This window comes from Catharus ustulatus, chromosome 7, assembly GCF_009819885.2.
Source record: "Catharus ustulatus isolate bCatUst1 chromosome 7, bCatUst1.pri.v2, whole genome shotgun sequence".
NCBI lineage: Eukaryota > Metazoa > Chordata > Aves > Passeriformes > Turdidae > Catharus > Catharus ustulatus.
Genome location: NC_046227.1, coordinates 20366397 through 20388345, shown reverse-complemented (window position 1 = coordinate 20388345; position 21949 = coordinate 20366397). Strand labels below are relative to the sequence as shown.

General features: G+C 39.5%; 1 protein-coding gene across 7 annotated transcripts in view; it reads left to right on the top strand.

The window, feature by feature from the left end:
* CSRNP3 (cysteine and serine rich nuclear protein 3) overlaps positions 1-21949 on the top strand; it is a 103810-nt gene that overhangs the window by 51974 nt on the left and 29887 nt on the right. Inside the window, exon 1 of one of the 7 annotated variants that reach the window (XM_033064296.2) lies at positions 7794-8048. The exons of 5 other annotated variants lie outside the window; for them this stretch is intronic. The gene's annotated coding sequence lies outside the window, so the exon portion shown is untranslated. Of the gene's footprint in view, positions 1-7793; positions 8049-9591; positions 9687-21949 lie in introns of those variants that run through there. One more of the 7 variants, XM_033064297.2, reaches the window with a different exon arrangement.

Below are 21949 nucleotides of genomic sequence, written 5' to 3'. Positions count from 1 at the left end.
GATGATGCAACTTTGTATCAGGTGATATCAGCCGTCCTTACGGTTTTGTGTATAATTGGTGTTCCTAATGCAAAGTATTTTAGTGTAATCCTAAATGAAAATCGAATTTATTTTTTTAAGATGTTCGCTGGAAAATATGTTGAATAATGATTTCAAAAGGGAAAAAAAATTCTTCCTCTGCAAGTGCACCAACACAAGAGGCTGCAGTCTTTAGGGACTGTAGTCTGACATCCTCAACCCTGGGCTATTGTACTGCTGTCAGGGTGAAAAGTGTGTCTACTTAATATTGTGAACAAAAAATCTAACTGAAACATTTAAGTTCTGCAGCTGGTGGTTTTCAAGCAGTTTAATTTAAAAAAAAGAATCCTGACAGTTTCTGAAATGCTGGAATCTTGAAAGATATTTAAACTATGAAAATTCTCTAATTGAAGTCTTTATTTAGTTCTGATTCCTTTTAGGTAGAAGTCTTAGATAAAACAGTCACTCAATAGCTACTTCTACAAAAGAACTTCCAAACTTGATCAGGTTGCAGAAATGTTGAGCCTTGCATAGCTATTATACTTAACCCTTTATGCTCTTGGAAAGTCAGACAAAAATCACAGTGTTTAGAACTTTGAACACCAGCTGTAATCAAATTCTAAATCAGTCCATTTTGATCTCTGAAGTTATACCAGAGCATCCTGGAACTGTCCGCTGATTTGCTAATATGAATGTGGTTATTTAAGCACATCTATCCATCTTTCTGTGTGAAAGAAATGACAGTCGGTGTTCCTTAGAAACATACTTCTGAATTGGACTGGCTTACTTTCATAGAATAGAATCATAGACTTGAGTTGGAAGGGACCCTAAAGATCATCTCATTAAAAGCCCTCTGCCATGCACAGGGATGTTACCCACTTAGAAAAGATTGCTCAAAGCGCTATCCAACCTGACCTTGAACACTTCCAAGGAGGGGACATCCACAACTTCTCTGGGCAGCCTGTTCCTGTACCTCACTACCCTCTGACTGAAGAATTTCTTCCTAATGTCTAATCTAAATCTCCCCTGTTCTAGTTTAAAACAGTTCCCCCTTGTCCTTTCACTATCTGTCCATGTAAAAAATGAGCCTCTCTCTTTTTCATAAGCCCCTTTTAAGTACTGGACAGCCACAATGAGATCTTCCTGAAGTCATCTCTTCTCCAGGCTGAAAAGCCCCAACTCTCTCAACCTGTCCTCACAGATGTTCTCCAGCCCTCTGATGATCTTTGTGGCTCTTCTCAGGACCTGCTGTAACAGGTCTGTGTCTTTCTTGTGCTGAGGACCCCAGAGCTGGCCTTAGTTCCACAGATGGACTCTTCTGGCAGTAGAGGGGCAGAATCAGCTCCTTTGACCTGCTGACCACTCCTCTTTTGGTGCACTTGGACTTCTGGGCTGTGAGTGCACACTGCTGGCTCATGTACTTTCTGAAACCTTAGAATGTTACAATGACATAGTAAAATTTTGCTGTAAAAGTACAGCAGTTCAGCTTTTAACTTGATGGAAATTGCATATATATGCTAAGAAAATTATTTTGGATGCTAAAATACACGAAAAGATTTTTCATTTAATTTAACACTGATATTAGGGGAAGTGAAATCATTATTGTGTTTTTAGGGTAGGAGAAGGGAAATTACTGGCAAAAGACTTTTACTTTATTAATGCAGGCTGCTGCCATGGAACATTTGGGGAGTGGTGGGGTCTGGGGAGGAATTGTGTTGTGTTGTGCTGGTAGAGAAAGCTCAGCATAAGCAACAAGATTCCCATTGCTGTGCTGATGTTATCACTGATGCTGGTAGACAGACAAAGAAGTAAATAAAAAATATTTTCAAGCTCTTCTGGATACACAAGAAATCGATGCTGGCCAAATGGAAATGGACAAAATTATTAAAGAAGAATCAATTTCTATTCCTTAACGGTTATTTGAAACAGTGAAAAGCTACCTTACAACCTAGAAGTGTTTTTTCAAGCTTTAAATTATTGTGTTGTATGTCGGATATACAAAGATGGGAGGAAGTGTTGTAGCAGATTGACTTCCTTTGGAATGAGATCCTAAGCTGATGTTCAGCAATTCTAGGCAGGCACCTTTCATTTTAGTATTTAGATGTCTTCTTGTCTATTAGATTAAAAGTCCACTATGTAGCATTATATATTTTGTTCTAAGTAGTATGTTGAAAATGCCTTGTGCTTGGGAACGCTTCATAAACTAACTGCTGTAAAATGTAAAAACATGTTTACATTGCTACTTAGATATGTCTGTGTGTATGTTATGTTTAAACATGTATCTCTGCTCAAAATACTTGTTTTTATGCTAGTTGGGAACAAATTTGAAGATTATAACAAAAAAAATATATCTTTCTGTGGAAGATGAAAACTAAACAGCTTGTCTGCTTCACTGTGGAAGTTGAGAAAACAAGGAACGAGGTAATGTTGCTGGTTTAGCAACAGTGGTGCTTTAGGAAGGTCTGTTGATGACAAGTCCAGTAAGGAAAGACAGTCTGCTTCTGTCTGGATTTTTTTTCGTGTTCCAACTGCATTGACTCAGTAAACTTCTTTTTGGTTTTCTACAGTACGTAAAAGGGAATTAGAAGAACCAAATAGTTGGAGAGAGAGAAAATACTAGCTATCATACTTGCTTCAAATATCTCTTAATTTAATTTAAAATGTTTTCTGGTCAACAACCAAGTGAAATTTTTAAGTTAGAAAATTATACTATGAGAAAAGCTGTACTTAGTAACCAAGGAAAAGGGATGGAGTAAGAACTATTTCAGTTTATTTTAAGCCAAAAGGCACCTTTGTTTCTTCTGTTTATGTCTTTCTTACAATTTCTAACCACACCAAGCATAGCTCTGTGTAGTTCTGAATTACTCCTCAGCATGGATCATGTTGGAATGTCTGAGGTGTCACGGAAACTGGATGGAGAAAAGCTGGGTTACAAAGCCATACCAGACAGCACAAGTATCTGTCTTCTTCTAAGTTTGGTGGTTGTGGTAGTTTGTTTTTTGTTTTTTGTTGTTTTGAGAGAATGACTACTTTGCTCTTTCAAATAGAACTTACTTTGTTTTATTTTAAAGAATCCATGCTCTTCTGGCATTTTGAATGATGGCTGTATCAAGCATTACATTATTAATTATTTACTTCAATTATTCACATCATCTGAAGCAATAGCAATCAAGAGATTCTTTTGCTACTTGGTTACACACCTCTCAGTACACTAGTTTGCCTGTCAAAGTTAGTATTTCTTTGATTTTGGTAGTTAACTATCAGTTTTGAGAAAGTTTGTGAAAGGAGAAAGAAACCCTGTATGTTCACTGCAGAGGAATATTTTTGTTTGTGTGCAGTAGCTCTTCTAAAGCGTAGTATTTCTCAGCACTGTTTTCTGAAAGGAAGTGTGCTCTCCTCTGAGATATCAGCTTGAAAGAGGTTAATTTTATCTTGGAAGAAAGTAATTTATGTAAGATGTAGCAGGAATGTATCATTAAAAATGAGGTTTTTTTTCAAGACTTGTGCTAAAAATCATTAGGAAGCGATATGCTGTGCTATATCCCACAGTATGTGTAAAGAGAATTCATTCTTACTCTATGCTACTTTTTTACCCCATGATTTTAAAACTTGCCTCTGGTCAAGCAAATATTAAGAGTCAGAAAAAAAGCAAACTATAGATGGTATCCTTCAAATTGGCATGGCAGTGTAAGGGTGCTGGAAGTAGGAGTGAAGGACAGCACTGGCAGCCTTACACTGACATGCCAGGAGTCACAGTATGAAGTTTGCTGATGGGATTGCTAGAGTGCCAGAAATCAGAACAGCTGCTCACAGGCCTGCCCCTCACTTATAAGCTGCTTTTTCCATCCGTCTGTTGATCTGAGGATATTTCCTTTCAAATAGATTTTGTCTATTTTCATTCATTTCACTGACTAGACTCTTATTTCAAAACATGGTTGTGGTTTTTTTTTTGTTGAGAATGCCATTTTTGAATGAGTAATACTTTCATATTTGCGTAGTTCAGGAACCCAAAGAATGTCATTCCTCCTGTCATGGCAGGCTATGGGAATCTATCAAGCCCCAGTATTTGGAACTGAATAGTTAACATGGCACAACTTGAAGATCATTTGATCTAGAGAAAGCTAGACATTTGGGGCCAGGGTGAGGAAGTTTATTTGATTAAATTATACTTGGTCTAGAAAGAAATATGTAGAATTTATATTTGAGATTATCCTACCTATCTAGTGTTACTGATCGTAACTTTAGATTAATTAATACTACACTATTTTCTCTTAGGTGAGCATTTTTAACTCTGTAGAACTTCTGTAATGGCACAGTTCCGTGGGAAGTTTGCTGCTATGCCTCATCCCAAATTCAATTTAGAGGAGTTTGCATGGGCAAGGTTTATAGATCTTACCAAAGAAGTGACCACAAATCATCGATTCCAAGCCTGAAAGCCAGTGCTGAGGCATTTAGAGCTGCTGCTATAGCTCATAAATTGCAAGCCATGGCATACAGACCATACTGTTTGAGCTGGAGTAGAGCATGCATGGTCCACTGAATACATTTTATAAATCCTGAACTTCAAATCTTTTTTGTCACTAGAAGACTGTAAAAGTTTCAGCAAAACCCTCTGTTTACTGAACTGGTGGAAGTTATTACATTTCTGTACTTGAAGAAACCAGACCTCTTGCATTTTATTGCAAGATACAGGATTCCAACCTTTAGAGTAACAAGGCATTGAATGCATGTTGTCCCTTTTTTCTTTCATGAAATTGAACAGTGCTCTTCCCATAATTGTTTTGATTCTTACATGATACTTCCAATGATGATACAGGATACTGAACAGCAGATTAAGTTTGATACCCAACAAAATAATGTAGTTGTATTAGGTGGAAATGATTTGAAGTTCAAATCATGGGCTTAGTCTGGTTTGTGATATATGGCTGGTTTTGGGTTATTGTGGGTCTTTGGGTTTTTGTTTGTTTTTAAATTCTGTCCAAGATAGGTATTTCAGTGCATGTAACCTTTATAAAATACTCAAGTCTGAATGCGTACAGAGTAGAATAAACCAAAATTTATAAAATTATTCCTTATTTATTGATGATTGTGATTGCTCAGAGTCCAAATTTCCTTAGCCAGTTCACTTTTGCTGTTTCTTTAGTGAAGTGGGAAAGCATAAGAATGTTCCCATTAATGGTTTTTCTTGCAAAGTAGATGTGGGATCTGACAGTTTACCCTTTTTTACAGATGATCAGCAGGTTCTTGATTCTGTTTCCATTTGGATTCACAAAGAACCTTTTATTCAAGAAAAGAGAGCCCTTGCTTACCTTGACTCCCATGGGAGACCCCGAGTGGAAGAGACTGTTAAGCATTTGTATTCTTCCACTGTTGTTTCAAGGAGAGGTGAATTTGGATTCTCTTGAAGAAATCCTGTCTGTTACAGGAGGTGTATCAGGAAGTATTGTCTCATTTGAACATCTTCCTTCTGTGGAGTGACAAGGGAGGCTTAGGTTTTGGTTCCTGTGAATCTCTTGGGTGATCTGTAATCCCTTACTCAGTAGTATGTTTGGGCAGAAATTAAGCAATGTGGCTCTGGCAAAGACTTCCCTCTATTTAGTAATCCTGTGAGAAGAGAGGGTGGGATGGAACATAATTTAGCTACCTAAAAATGTCAAGTTATATTTAGGAAATTCAAAATTCCACAATGGAGGATTGAAGCCTCCCTCCCCCCACCAACCTTGAAGAAGTGATTAACCGAGGGTGCCTCTCAGCATGGAGACTGCTTGCTTCTATTGTCTCCTGCAGAAACAACTCTTTGCTGCTAACTGGTTTAACTGTATCATGTCCTTGAACATGTTTCCCTATAACCACCTTTCAGGATTTGAGGAGTGTTCCATACTGTATATAACAACACACAGAAAAATGTGGCAATGGTACTCTTTTCCTGGCCAGTTTTTGTTCTTCTATCTGTCAGATGTTTGGGTTTTCTTTTTTGCCCTAGTGCTACTGCAGCAAAAATGCCTGCCTTTTGTTTATGTCTTCCTACATGAGCATTGTGACATCATCAGTGGTATCGCCAGGGGAAAAAATATGCATAGCTGTAGCTAAACCAGCTGTTCGTTAGCAATCCTTCTAGCCTGCTTGCATTTCTTCTCATTAGTGTACACACAGTAGTGTTTCCTGCCTAAGAGACATGGAAGGTTCTCAGCCACAAAACATCTGCTTGGTCTGTGTCTTTGGGTGGATGAAAACAGTGGCACTTCAAAATACACTCATTCTTGATAATGGCATTTTTACAAACTGAAATCAATGTGAGAACATAGAAGATACTTATTACTGGATTGGGCTGTGGGTAATTCTGAATCCTTTACTAAACATCTTGTATAATTCAGTGTAATCATAAAGACTGCATATCAACTGTTACAAAACCTTAATAATACAAACCGAGCAAGATGCCAAGAACAATAAAGAAATGAGTTTTGTCATTGATTTGCATGACGACACGGTAAAGCAAATGAATCTGTTTGTCATGCTTGTCCCTTCTTCCATGCAAATCAGCAGCAAAACTTCCACTGACTTTGATAGGACCAGAATAATGCCAACATGAGCTGCAAGCTGTCATTTATTCTAATGAGAGAGATCTTAAATAGAATACGGAGGTATTTCATCTGTGGAATGTTAATGAGAAAACAGTTTCTTTTGCTATCTCATGTTATCAAAATGCTCTGAATTATTCTAGAGATAATTGACTGTTTTGTAGAATAGCTGCATCTTTGCAATGTTAATATTATGAATAATTGCGTGTTCGGTATGAGTTTTCAGGAGGAGAGATGTTCGTTTATCATCGCTAGCTGTTTGTAGAAAGCTAGCTTTAAATTAAAATATTTGGGGATTTCACTCTGCAGTAGGAATCAAGCTATCTCCAAATATTCTAGTATGGAACCCTGATACTGATAATGGATCAGTGAAAAAAAAATATTTACCTTTTTCTGTAAGGGCTTTCGTAATTTGAATTTAGATATTCGCTATTCTAATATTGAATACTCAGGTAAATATTAAGTTTTAACCATTATAAAAACTTATTTAAATTTATAATTTTTTGTTTAAAATAAACAAGAAAACGCAAACCAACCAACCAAACACACGCATGCACAGACGCACGAAAACAAACCCCAGAGCATCACCAACTATTACCAAGAAGAGATTAGACTTCATTGTATTACATAATTTGTCATTTGCATTTGAGAGTAATCCCTGCTCAAATGGCCAATTCTTATTCACCTGAGTAGCGTCCCTGAAGCCAGCAAAACTAATTTTACGACCAAAGATTACAGGATAATGCCCTTGACTGATGAGACAAATTTAAATTAAGGGGGTGTTTTTTAGGTACAGTTTTTCATTTGGAAGCTCATCCTCCACATAAAGGATAAACACTGGCAGATTAAGTGTTGGCAAAATATTACCTCTTTGGAATATTAATTTCAGTGTGTACTGTGTGCAGAATGATGCAGACAATGCATGGCTTGTGCCACTCCCCTTAAGAAAAAATTATTTTAACAAATCTCTTGAATTTCTTCTTGGACCAGTCTTACCGTGGGAATGAGAATAATTAAAAAAAAAAAAAAAAAAAAAAGTTGATGGGATTTCCATAACAACGACTGTCTTAATGAACTAAAAAATCCTTAGAATTTGTTATTCCTTCCTCATAGTAGACCTCAGCTGATAAAAATATCTGTAGCCGGTGAAATCAGTGGCATGCCTGGCTTTCTCAGACAAAACTCCCATGTGATCACACAGGCAGCCTCAGTGAGCCCGAAGCTGCTCAGCAAGCAGTAGGTAATGAGTCTTTGTGCAGAGTGAAGCTCTTGTAGCTGAACAATAAAGCATATGGTACCAGCAATAAAACACAGTGCTGGGAAATTTAAGAAGATTCTGCTGGAAGTGGGAAGACAGTGAATATGTCAAACGTTATAAAATGACGATCAATCTGGTTTGGGTCCTAATTAATAAAAACAGTGCATGGATTGGAAAAACAACAATTTGAACAGGTCAGTTGTTTTACAGATTCTTCACACACTTCAGTGTTTTAAATATAAATGGGTTTTTTGCTATTTCTTTATTGTTAATAAAGCCAGGGTTTTTTTCATTTTGTAAGGTGGGATTGGAAGGATGCACATTACTGTGATACCAAGCTAAATAAATTGTGTAAGTTCTGTGATCAAATTCATTGTAAAAATGTTTTTACCATTATTCCTATGCAATTCAAATTTCAATTGTGCATGAAAAATGGGATAGCAAGCAAAATTAAATTTATGCTAGATGGATCATTTACCAATATCATAAAATATTTAGTAACAACAATCTATTACTATGCTATGTATTTGAGATTAATTCTTTCTCAGTAGGAGATCTGCAGTGTTTGTGTTTGGTTAAAAATAATGTAACATTAGAGCATATCTAACAGTGCACTTACATGGGTTTTTTTCCTCCACATTCTTCTTGGAAATTTTTAGAAGTTGTATTTTATGTTATTTTTAATGCAAGTGTATACACATGGGAGTGATACATTATAACCCTCTGCATGCATTTCACTCTGATATTAATGCAAAATATTTTATTATTTTTCCAGTAAGTAATTATTTCTCTTAGTAGTTCTTAGTTAATTATACATAATTATTTTATTTTTTGAAAACTGCTCCCAGAGATTTCTGTGGCCTGTGTCTTACAGAGGAAAGATGTGCAAAATCTCGGTGGTTTCACATAATTTAGAAATTAACCATGTGAAAGTTTTAATCCTTAAATCTCTTTACGGTATTGGGTTTGGGTTTTTTTACCTTTCATTTCTGAGTGCTGAAGATCGTGAATTAGATACGCTGAATTTTGAGGGGTATTTCAGCAGGAAGGAGATGGAGCCCTTGAAAAGCAATTGGGGAAATAAGGAAACAAAACTCGATATGTAGAGAACAGTATGTCTTTTCATGTGTACTTATGATTTCAGGGGAGAAATGTGCTTTATAAATAGCACGTTTATCCTGTGGCCGCGGCCGTGCGGGAGGCGCAGGGCCCGGCGCTGCGGGCGCCGCGCAGCCGGGGCTGGAGCGCTGCGCTGCGCTCCGTCCGCAGGCTTCGCTTTGTGCGGGGCTGCGCGCTCGGCGAGCCGCGCTGCCCGCGTCTGTAATCACAGAGCGGCAGAAGGGCAGAGGGAGCCGGGCTCCGGCTGCAGAGCCGGGCGGGGGGAGCGGCTCTCCCAGGAAACCGCCGCGGCGGGCGGGCGGCGCTCGCCCGGTTTGGGGCGGGGGGCTCCGGCGGGCCCGGGGCGAGGGGCGGGGGGCCGTGCCCAGCATGCCCCGCGGCGGGGCGGGGCCGGGCCATGCAAATGTGTGGGCGGGGCGCGGGCAGGTACGGGCGGCCTGCCCCGCTACCCCCGTATTGTGCTCCCCCGTATTGTGCCCCCCGTGCTCCTGACCCTATAGCGTGCCCTCCCTTTCCTGCCCCCCGCTCCTGCCCCCCGCGGCAGCGCGTTCCGCACTCGGGGCCCGGGCGGGGCCGGGGCTGCCTCCGCGGCGGCTGGGACCGTCGGAAATGTGCTGTGGCCTTAAGGGCATCATTTCCCAGTTGCAAACATTGCTGATGTCTAAGCGAAGGTGCTTTGCAGTCCGTGCTTTAAAACGGTTCTCCTGTAAAAGGTAATTTTATATTGCAATCCTGATACAACTTGGCATCTCAGAACGCAGGCCTGTTCATGTTTTAGACAATAGATCAGAAAGGATATGTAAAAGTTCTTTTTCACCGTACTGACGTGCAGCTATTCATCTATTTAACAGAGAGCCCTGGTAATATCGCAGTAACACCTGCAGTATGTACCGTAAGATTGAATGAGAGAACACTGAACATGTCGCTCTATGCTAATTTAAATGGAGAAAATATAGCAGTATACAGTCGTGCAATTATCATATAATTACTATATTCGTCTAAAATGAGTACAGTGGATTTTAAATTTAAATTTATGAGGCAGTTAGGTACTTACAGTAAGTGCATAGAGAGATAAAATGAACAGTGTGCAGTGAAATAACAATAGGAGCATCCCTACAGAACAGCATTCCCACTGATACATTGGAATCACAACTTTGAAATACAACTGTCTTGTCTATTTATATAAGAAGGAACAGCCTATGGATCAGGCTCTTCATATTCTAAAACACTCCCAGTATCAAGTTTTCTAAGAAAGCTTTAAGAAAAAATTCCTGAAGCAAGAAGGTATTCTGTGTTGCTACTAGGTTGTGGTAATTTTCAGATACACTTTTCTTTATCTAAACTCTATTGAAAATGTGGTTTATGTAAAAATTTTATGTTGCAATTTGAATGGTGGTTGTAGAGTCTCTTGAAAAATCATAAATAGCACCAAATATTTATGTATGTATCCGGCATTTTGGAGACAGAACCATGATTTTGATCTCTCATGTTATTGAAGTTTTGTGTTCATTATACTGTCTTAATTTACTTCTGGATCTGGGGAGCCCAAATCTGGTGTGCAATGTTTTGGTTTAAGGATGCAGTATTTACTTTATATCTTATATTATTTTTTTCTCGTTTGTTTATCAGAGGAATTTGCATTTATTGTAAAACTTGCTTTGGATAGATGCTATAGTTGACTAAATTAAGTTTAATATAAATTGAAGACATGTCAGTTATGGTTTAGTCATGGCAAATGTTTGGAAACTAATTCCAAAGCTTAAATATTTTCCCTGAGATAGCAACAAATGATTGTCCCATCTAAAACTTTTACTTGCTCTTAAAATATACTTCTAGTAACTGAACCTTGAAGTTTAGCAGTTTTCCCTTTGAACAAGCAGGTGGAAAGTCAGGCTGAAGCAAAGCAGCTATAACATATTGCAGCATTGGTAAAGATGTCTTAAGGATAAATTTACATGCAGTCTGTCAGTATCTCTTCTTGCCCTTGCTCTGAGCCAGATATGATGCTGAGGAAAACTTGATTATAGATGTGCCCTTTCCTCAATAAAATATCTTCAAACACCATCACATCTTTAAAATGCTGATACCATTGGAAGTCCTACCAGTGGCTTTTAATTGCTGCTGCTTCATTGCTCTTTTGTAGGCTTTTTTGACCCTGGAAAAGGGATTGAGTGTAGATAAAAGACAGATACAACTCACCTACAAATGTACAGAAACTGAAAGTATTTACTAGGTTAAAGCTATGAGATAATTAGCATGTCTTTAATTTCTCCATCTCTCCACAGATTTGGATACAATATTCTAATGAAACTTGTGAAAGATGGGAAATTCGAGTAATTGATACAGAAACAATAAAAACAAAACTGTAAATTTGTGGCCTTTTTCTTCCCTCACATTTGCATATAAATCTCTCTTACATCTCCCCTATCTCTAGTCTTATTTCCTAGCCTACAAAAGAAGTTTTCATTTTTAGCACCTGTCCTTCAGTTTTCCATCACTTCATATTATTTTTCTACAAAGAAATAGAGAAAATGGGAAAAGGAGTAAAAGCTTGTATTGGTATAACAATTTGATGGAAAATTCACTTAATATGTGTAACTGGACAACTTACATACTGCAAAGTTAAGGATAAAAGGAAGAGGTGCTGCTTGAGTTTTTAAAGATTTTTCTATGCTTAAACAGAAAAATATAAGCAAGGATACTTCTTAAAAACTAGCATCCAAATGCATTGGACAATTTGCATTCAGGCTTTCGGATGAAAAGATGCATGGCTTTTGTTTAGTACTTCATAAATAATTTCATGGAATATATAACTTGAAGTCCTGATTGATTTTGGGCTGGTTTGTATCCTGCTCTTTCATAAGCGGTAGGGATTTGCATATTTATGCCATTGTCTAATGTGAAGTAGGAAATGTGGGCTGCATAGTATGGAGCCTGACCCTCATCAGTCGTTCTGAGGGATACGGGCAGGAACTACAGCATCATTTACCGACTGTAGCTTCACCATCTCACGTAGTTGTTGGATTTTGATGAGGAAATGCAAGCAGTGGTACCGTTGTGTAGTGGAAGGCTGTGGAGTAAATAAGCCTTTGTGATATTTGTAGCTCTCATTAGCATGCTGCCCCTTCATTTCATTTATTTATTCAATTCTGGCAAATCATTTCTATGCATGCCTGTGAGTGATGTTTTTGGTCTGTGCTGCTCGGGGGGATAAAGGCAGCGTGCAGAGCCTGAGCTGCAGCCGAGCTGTCTCTGTGACCGTTCTGGCATCACCACGGGCTCTGCAGGGGCAGGGGGACACACCAGCCCGGCCCTGGCGAGCACCCCTGCTTGGGGAAGAAGGCTCCATTTCAAACACATCTCCCTGGGCCGCTGGGAGTGTGCTCAGGGCTGTGCGGCGGCTGTGGCTGTCCCACCTGAGGCGCACCTGGCTGACCCTTTGGGAATGAGGAAATGGGCTGACATGGGGGTGGCTTCAGGAGCAGGTTGGGTTTTTTGAATAGGGATATGAATTTGATGAAGAAGTGCTCAGTGATTTAAAATCTGTTCTCTGTCACTACTGAACAAAGTCTGCTTTCAATGTACCATGAATATGTTAAAACGGAAGCTGGATTGCAAATGTTTTTAGTTGCACTTCCTAAGCGATAGCCATCTCTACTAAGTGCCATTTGTGTGGGGGTGATAGGGTAAACAAAAAATGTTGAAAGCCACAAAATGTTTTTGTTAATTGTTTTTATTGTGAACAACAAATGGTAGCACTGCTTACTTCCAACGTGAACTGTGACAGCTGAGCAGGCTATTTGCAAGCAAACATTTTTGTTTTATGAATATTTTATTTTGGGGGCGAGGAGGGAGACCCCATGACTCAGGGGGGAATTGACTCGCAGAGTTGCCATTGTTTTGCTCTCTCGTTGTACCAGAGTCTTTATTGAAGCGTTCACTTTCAGAGTAGCCAGAGGTTTAACTTTGTAGCTTTCAATGAAGTTGCTCAGTTGTTTACTGTTGTGCCCTTCTCACCCGCTCTTACTTCTAAACAAACATCTTTCAACAATAAAATGGAAATGTGGAAATTGCACAGTATTAACGTTTTTAGCTCCTTTGGAAAAGACAGTGATCAGAGATTTAATAAAGCAAAATATATCAAATAATAAAATAAAAACACTTCAGGTTGGAAGTGTAAGCCACATACCTTCACACCGGTGCTTTTCAGGAGAGTGTAGGGCAGATAATTACTTTTGTCCCAGCAGACTCCCCTGGCTGAAGTGGTGCTGAATGGTCAAAAGGTGCTTACAAGTCAGGCAATGAGATAGCAGTGGGCTCGCTGCTCAGCTTTTATTCAGCACTGTCTCAGTGACAAGAGTGCCTTGGGAATTGGATGGGTACATGCTTATTATTAGAACTGCAGCTCTTCTGTCAGCTTTCTAGTGAACTTTTCAGCTTTGAATTGTAAAGTGAACTGAAAAGAATTCTTAGACATGTTTATTAGCATACAAGTCACTACAGGCATAAACTCCCAATTTTCTTTAGTATGAACAAAAGGTGAAGAGAGTCAACATTCAATTTTAACACAACCAGGAATGTAATTGTAGGTCAGTCTTACTGTGGTCTGCAGTGTTGTGTTAGCACCATAGGTCCTTCCTTTGGGTGCCTTTGTGTTGATTGTACACAGGTACACATGTACAGGTGAGTAAGGACCTATGGATAATTTTTGCTGGCCACAAATAGAGAATTACTATTGGAAATTTTACCTGTAATTGAATATGTGCTTTTAAAATTCTTTTTGAGGTTTTCATTTATTGAAATTATGGAGAAGACTACTGGCTTACAGAGAAATGTTTTAGTTTATTGATTACACATATTTTGTCTGCCTTCATTAAAAAAACCTCATTCTATGATACCATGGTCACTAAATCTGGGACTTTAAAATCTTAGTGTCGGTGATCTTTTTGACTCATTTCTTAAGGAAATTAAGTTTATGTACTTGTGCTTTCTCTGTGCCTGTCATATTGTTCAATCTGTCGTTCGTATTTTCCTAATTAGTTTTTTTAACCTGTTAGCTCATATCAGCTGAACTTGAAGCAGAAGCAGTCAGTCCTCTTCAAGTATTGTGCAAATGGATGATGAGAAGGGAAAGAGAGATTGTTAGTTCACACCAGTAAAAAACAATTTGCACTGTGACTAAGACCCTGATTATCAGAGTAACCACACAGAGGAAAGCTTAAACATCATGATGACCCTGGGGAAGAGCATCAGTGAAGCAGCCCTCATGCTGTGCCTTGGGTAATCCATCCAGTAGAGACCAATCCATAAATAATCAAGTTCTGTTGTTTTCTCAGATTTTCTTTTTCTTTTTCGTAAACTTGAAATTAAATTCTACTAATTTTTAACTGATAGCTGAGTAGCTTATTTTTACCTTGTGCTCTTAGAAGAGAAGGTGAATTGTCAATTCCTTACATATATGTCAGTGGCAGAAGAAAACTTCATAGCTGTGTTGTATGAATTCATCGTTTCCTGCATTCAGTAAATTTTTGCATATATTGTGGGGAGTGGGATTTGGTGAATTTCCCTCATCAGTGTTTAATTGCAAATAATATTATTTCTAAAAATCTCCAGGCTTTTAAAAATAATTGTATTGTTTGTCAGAGTTGAATAGGTACGCTATGTATGGTGCAAAGTCAAAAAGTAAATCCTAGAAACAAATAACAATTTTACATCTTTCGTTTTTGTGTCATTTTTTTGTGGGCCTGAATGCCTACTTAGGACTGTCTTGGATGTGCATGAAAGATGCAGTTTGTAGCATTATATTTTGGTTGTGTATTGTCCTTGATCTAGATAGAAAGCTTGAATTATTATAGCCATAAAGCTATTTTTGAAGATAGTAATTTCAAAACATCACAGCCTTCCAGTAGATATTAATAATTTATATTTTCCAGTACAAATAGTTTTATTGACTTTATTCTCTAGGGAGAAAGATGCACTTAGACATATTTTTACTAATTTTGGCTTTACTTGAGGCCAAGCCTTGAATGAAGTCATGATATTACTGTCATGCCATGGAGCTACATTCATTTCATTGGTGGCAATTGAATGTTGGCTCCTGCTGACCAAAATTATTTTTGTTTTTAGAGGCCTGGTTTAGTTTTCCTCAGATATTTCTGCTGACGAAAATAGTAAGTTTTCTGGTATTTTCTCAGCTGTTTGGTTTCTACCATTTTCTTTCAGCTTTATAGTACAAAATAGCAACAGAGTTTTGGGCTACCAGAGAAGCCAGTCTGTAACTTTACATGACTACTAATAACTGTGCTAAATATTTACTTGGTGTCTTAAAAATGTGCACAGCACTGTGATTTTATTAGAGAATTGGGTTAATTATGTTCTTTCTAATGTCAACATTTATTAAAAACTTAAAAACAAGCTGTTATGGGAGATTTTTATGCTTTTGGTGTTTCAAAAAAAAGGGGAGAAGGAAAAAAATTAAAAGCTCGTCAGACAAAAATCTTTTGATTGGTTGCTTGTAAGCCGTTGGATGCAAAGAACCAAGATCATACCATGAATTTTAAATGTCTTATTACTAAGTTGAAAGAATATAATATGACTGTTGAAATGTCAGGGCTCCACAATGTTTTTTGTGTGTTTCCTCACTGAACCTGGAGACTCCTGGAGCATCCAGATCTGTCAGTGCTTGCCACAGGAATAGGAGAAGGCAATCCTGTAGCTGTGCCTTTTTTTGAGTGGATGTGACAAGGCAAAGGCATGAGGTAGGACAAAATCATCTGCCGGGCTGGAATGTGAAGGCTGAACTGAGGAGAGTTGAAACAGTGTCCATTAGGGAACGTGCTGAGCATGTCTATTGTATAACGCTGCAGCAGTACTGAAACGCAAATGGCTGCTGGCTGTGCACAGGCAGGTCTTTAATATCACAGTGTTTGGTGCATAATAAGCTAAGACCCTTTTCCATGCCACCTCTGTGGTGAATATTTGTTAAAACATAGTAAACGTGTACGTTAAATGTATATACATAATTAAATTTTACCAGTGCCTGACAAAAGAACATCTATGTTAGAACAGCAATGAAATTTGCAGTTAAGTAAAGAATAATTACTAAATAGCATATTTGTCCATCGTGTGACCCTCTGCTGTGTATTTATTTTGATATCCAAAGCAATGTGTATTTACACTACCGAGATGCCTGTTGAATCTAAAGATGTATTTCACAGGGGTGCTGCAAATGGTCTGTGTGAGGGCAGTGTTCTGCTCCACGGATTAGTTCTGCTCAAAAGCTGTGTGTATTAGTACAGCTGATCTGCTTTTGCTTATTGTGCTGCTCGTTCAAAGTGAGCTGAGCTAATGCAAAACCTTAGTATAATTTCAGATACATAGATGAACCCCTCTGACTGGTAACACGCAGCTTTGGGGACAGCTGTATTTTTTTGTATCTGCTTTGTATACCTTCTCCTTTATACCTGGCCTCCAGTGATCATGACAGTGACACGGCTTCGCTATTTGATTTATATTTCTTCTAAGTAGTGAAAGAAATTTGAAACTCACTGTTTTTGTCTGAGTCCCACTTCTGTACGAAAGGAATACTTTCATAACCTTTTGCTGCCATCCCTTCTCATGTTTTTTTCTTTCTTCAGTTTTGCTTCTTTCATTGTGGTGTTACTCAGTCTGTATTACTATTTTCAAAAACCAACTAATTTAGGCAATTTTTCATGTTTTTAGGCACATCTTTGACATTTCTCAAAATGTGTCTGCTAAGAATTTAAAGTCTTTTCAGTAATGTTTGTTGGAGTGAGAATACTTTTCAACCACTACAGTTGCAAAATTTTTAACTATCATTGTTTTTTAAATGCAGATAAAATAGTTTCTCTTTATCCTTCTTAAATATTTTTGTCTAGTTTAGACATGTGGAACATACATATGTAACTTGTAATGTAGATGAGAGAAAGTAAGTAACAAGTGAGAGAGTGAGAGCAAGCTTTTCATGTTGCCTCTCCAGAAGAGCCCATTTAGAGGTCAGAATAGCCAGCATAATTGATTCCTGCCAGAGGCAGTATGAATTTATATCTTTACCCTTGACTTGACTTTTAGCCTATATTTGTTTAGCCATTTAAATTGTTGTAGCTGTTTCTTTGGACCATGCCCTTGGCAGTCTCATTGTTGACATTTTCACGACACATCCTCTGCATTTGAAGTCATAATGCCTGGAAGTATTTTTGAAAGAAAGCATGTAGGCTACAACTAAATACTATGTAACCCTTATCCCAACAGTTAATGCTTTCCCAATTAATGCAGGCATTGAGTAACATAAGGTGTATTTCCTCACAGGGAAGTTCTGACTAGATACTGAAATTGTAATTTTGATGTTGTGTTAGCTGGGATATGCAACCATAATGCTTTAAAGATGCAATTAGGGCTGTTTAGAGAGAAAAATTGATTTTAAGGTGTCCAGATGATAAGTTAAGGGAATTCACTTGCCTTTTGTTGAAGGGGGGAATTCATGTTCGGAAAAAGAATTTTGAAAATTAATAAGCCAAACCGTCATTCCCCCAGAGATCCTATTAATACATCTGCTTTGTGAATCAAACATTTCATTTTGGAGTGTTTAGAATTGATCAGAATCACATTATATTTGAAGACAAGGCAGAATTACAGGGCCAGCAAAGCTAGTTTTACTGATGCAGAGCTGCAAAGTATAGGGAGAAGCGCACGTTTCTTAGCAGAGTCAAGATGGCTGTAAAATTCCCTGTCCTTCCAATGGCTCTTTGAGCAGGAATGGTTTTTCTCTTGTACTGAGGTTTGGCTGTGGCCACTGAGGACTGCAGGTCTTTGCTTCTGAGTAAGTTTCAGGAGTATTCTCTAAGTCCCATCCCCTTACTAAAGTAAGAAGCAAGGCAGTTGGAGCTTGAGAGAGAAATATTTTAATCCCCAGTGTCTGTGTGGTTGCCCTTCAGCATGGAACAGCTTGTGCTGTTGGAGCTCCCTGAACTCTACAGTTACAATCCAGTGCCTGCTCCTGAAGGGAGGTAGTCAGACTTTCCCTTTCAAGAGCAGAGCATAGGTCACTCTTCCTCTCAAAATATCTTTCTTGTAAAGATCTGCTGCTGAATGGGTCTCTTGTTTATTTACACAGCAGAACAACTAAGAAACTTACCCAGGTGCTAGAGAGCTGAGTCTGTTGCTCAATACTTGCTGCCTCTAAGCTATTGCTTAGTCCTTTGCTTAGGTGAAGACCATTTTGTTGTGTAGAAAATAATGCCAGGATTCATAGTTCAAACAGGGTGGACACAGGTAGCAACCAAGTACTGTATTTACCAGCCTTTGGGTACATAAACAATTGCTTGTGGGTTTGGGTCTGGCCCCAACCTTTCTGTCCCTTTTCCTTCTCAACATGCTTTGCACTCATAATAGATTATCCTTTTCTTCTTGGACACCTTACTTGGAAGAACACAAAGTTTCAGGCTCCCGGAGACCTCAACAGGAACTTACTCAGACATTTCAAATTTCTGTAATTTTGGGTATGTGCAGTAGTGCCTTTATGCTAGGGGAACTTGAAAGTGAGACCCTGGAAAAGCTCACGTGATTTTGAAAAAGGCAATTTGGTGACAGATTGGCGGAGCCTTCTAAGAATTGGTTTTTGTTTTGAGAACGACCAACGACAAGGACGTTGGAGTAATTTCAAAGTTTCTGGTTACTCCAGTGAAAGCAGCTGTTGCTCAGTCAGCAGGCAGTAATCAGCCATTTGTATGTCCTTGTGCCCTTGCAGGGGGGAGACTGAGCAGGTGTAGCTGTGAGGTGCCAAAGTGTACCTGTTGAGATAGCACATCACTCCCTCTGTTCTTGTTTTCTAGCCCTAGGAAATATGGCACCACTGCCCTGAGCAGGCACATGTTGGCTGTACTGGGGACCAGTGCTCCCTCTACATTATTCTCACGATCTGCAACTGATGGGAATCTGCATCTTGTTCTGGAGATTAACAACTCAGAATTGGGAAGAATCTGAAGAGTAAACAAATGCTCAAGTGTTTCCAGACCTGCACAGTTTCTTGTTCATTTTCTCTTCCTTGTTCTTGTTGATGAACGCTTTAGTTCTTACATTAAAGGTGAAATAGTGTCAGCAAGAGGCTGTGTGGCTTTGGGGAGCTCCCCAGAGGCAGGCTGTTGAGGGTTGCACAGCTGTGAGATGGAGAGTGTAGGCAGGAACATGCCAGGTGCTTTCCAGCAACTGCAGCCATTGGACAGACGCCCCAGCTTTGGGATGCGGAACTTAACGTGCAGCTCCATTTCGTGCAGCTCCATTTGTCTCTCCATCTCCGTTCCCAGCCTGCACACCCCCCAAACATGAAGGTGTTTCCTAATTCTGTACAGGATCAGCAGATGCACTCTGCCTCCCGTGTAATGCAATCACTACTGGAATGGAAATTTCACTGTAATACAGCAACAAGGTGTCAGTGACTTCTCTTCAACTGTCTCAACTTTAGTGGGGTGTACCTGTGTAGTTCTGTCCAGTCCAGCATGCTGCTGGACAGTGCTGCCTTTCTGCTGCTTACTGTCCAAAATATTGTAGAGATTGCAACTGCAGTGATTTTGAAGAGGGTGTGGCTGTAGTTTCAGAAGAAGTGTTTTGTTGTGGTTTTTTTCTTCTCACAGAAAACTAGTAAGAAACTTGTTGCCTCAGGAGACCAAGTCAAGTGAATTTTGAAGAGGCTGGGCACTGTCATATAGCAACATTTCAGTCTCTTGCTTAGGGGAAATTGGCTGCAAGGATGAGGAGGCAGAGCTGTGTATCTGCAGTGGTTTTGGCTGGATTTTGCATCCCATTGCTTTCCATGGAAACATTAAATAGTGACTACTGCTGGAGACAGGATATTAAACTTGGTATAATCACATGTGTACTTTTTAGAATTTTGATTCTCAATAAGTGAATTAACTCCCTTATTATAAAACCTTTGTTCTAATCCTTGTAATTTAATAATATAATAAAAATCTTGTATAATGTATATGCAGTTTCTGGTTTTGACTTACAAAGGCAAGTTTAAACCTGCTCATAAATCCCTCCTGCTGTGCTTAGGAGCTGGCAGGCAAGGTAAGTGCTTTGTCAGCAAAGCAAAACAAGTAATTAGAACTAAATTTCTGTTGCACTGGGAAGAAATTACTGTGTTCTTGCCACCTCAGATTGTGAATTTCCTATAGACAAGCTTCAGTGTTTGTGGAATTACAATTTTGAATTAGTCTTACAGACTCTGTAAGCTGGTGAGTCCTACTTCTTCTTTCTTTCTTTTTTTTTCCTTATTACTTTTTCTCTTTTTTTATTTTGCTACTTCTCATTCTCCTATACCTCCTTTTGTCTTGTTGTGACTTCATAGCATGCTGAAAGGTTGCAATTCTCTTCACACGGTCATTTGTTTTTTCTAGGAAAGAAACTGGTGCTGGGGCTTGAAGGGAGCTATAGAATACATAGGAGACATTGAAACTACTTAGTATGAGGCCAAGTGTGAGCAAAGATAGCAGAGAGCCTGCTGAAGTGCTGTGCTTGCAGGGTCAGAACACGGGGGTTACATCCCTCTGTACTAATTGAAAAGATAAGAACGATGAGGGCTAGAAACAGCATTCTCTGGCTTCTGCTGCCAAGTGCCAGGATACAGCTCTGTTCCACAATGGCTGAGCTGTCAGGCCTCTGCCAAACCCAGGTGCCCTCCTCCAGCCTGCCTGCTGGGAATGGTTCTGGCACCTGCTTCATCCTGCATTATCCAGGAGAGCGCGAAGTGGCCTGAGCCAAAACCCTGAAATGTGCTAATTGTTAAACGTTTTGGCTAGTACTGCAGTCTCTGCCTTAACCTTGTCTGCTTTAGTAGCCATTTAGTCCAGCTTATTGCAAGCTTCCTCACAGATATATTGGGGTTTTATGCACAGAGGCATAGAAATGTTGGTTGGAATGGAGTTCTGGAGAGTACCTGGTTTACCTTTCTGGAAGGAGCAGAATGTGTCTGTAGAGGTAACTGTAGAGATTTTATTAGTTTTGTTTCATGAGCAATGTAAATTAATTTTTTATTTTTCTTGCGTTCAGTGGGATTTAGCAGAACCCTTTGTCAGTCTGTAGTGCTGGGTTGTGTATCCCTGATAAGTACAGCGTGTCATCTGTCCCAGACAAACTTTTTGCCTAGATAAGTGTTAGGAGCATTTGTCTTTGCAGTGCTACAGGCAGGATGGTGGCAGCTATGCATCCTCTGGGCAGGCTCCAGCTGTTCTTCATCTCTCCTCAGTTAGTTAATTACATGCAATATTTCCACCCCTGCTGTGTCATGGTTTAGGAGGGGTACTCCCCAGTTTAGTGCTCCCACAGAAACTCTCCAAACCATGGTGCCTCACTCCCAGACTCTCCCTCCCCTCTGCAGTGGGCTGAAGAGGAGAATTGGAGGTATAAAAGGTAAAGATCATGGGTTGATGTAAGAACAATTTACTGGAAATGGCAATGAGATTAAAAAAGGAACAGTAAGGGCAACAATATTCATGACAGAGTACAAGAAAAGCAATGTTACTGTTCACTGTGGAAACCCACAACAGACAACACTGCTCCCTCTGGCTTGGAATTGGAACCATAAGGAACTTCTACTCCCCAGAAAAGACTCCTTTCTCCCTGCCCCCAGTAATGATGTGAGGAGGTATAGGATAACCTTGGTGTCCTGGCCATGCCCTCTCTGGGCTACTGCAAAAAATTACAGTAATTTCATGACTATAAGGTGCACCCTTTTGACTAAAATTTTCCCTCGAACCCGGAAGTGCGCCTTATAGTCGGGTGCGCCTTATCTGATGTACAGAGCGGCGAAATTTGCCAAACCGGAAGTGTGAGCTGAGAGCCGTGGGGGGAACCGGAAGTGCCACAGCAGCCGGCTGGGGGCGGGCCCGGAGGCCCGCGGCACTGCCCCTGCCGAGTGGAGGCGGGCCAGGGGGCCCGAGGCACCGCCCCTCTCCGGTCC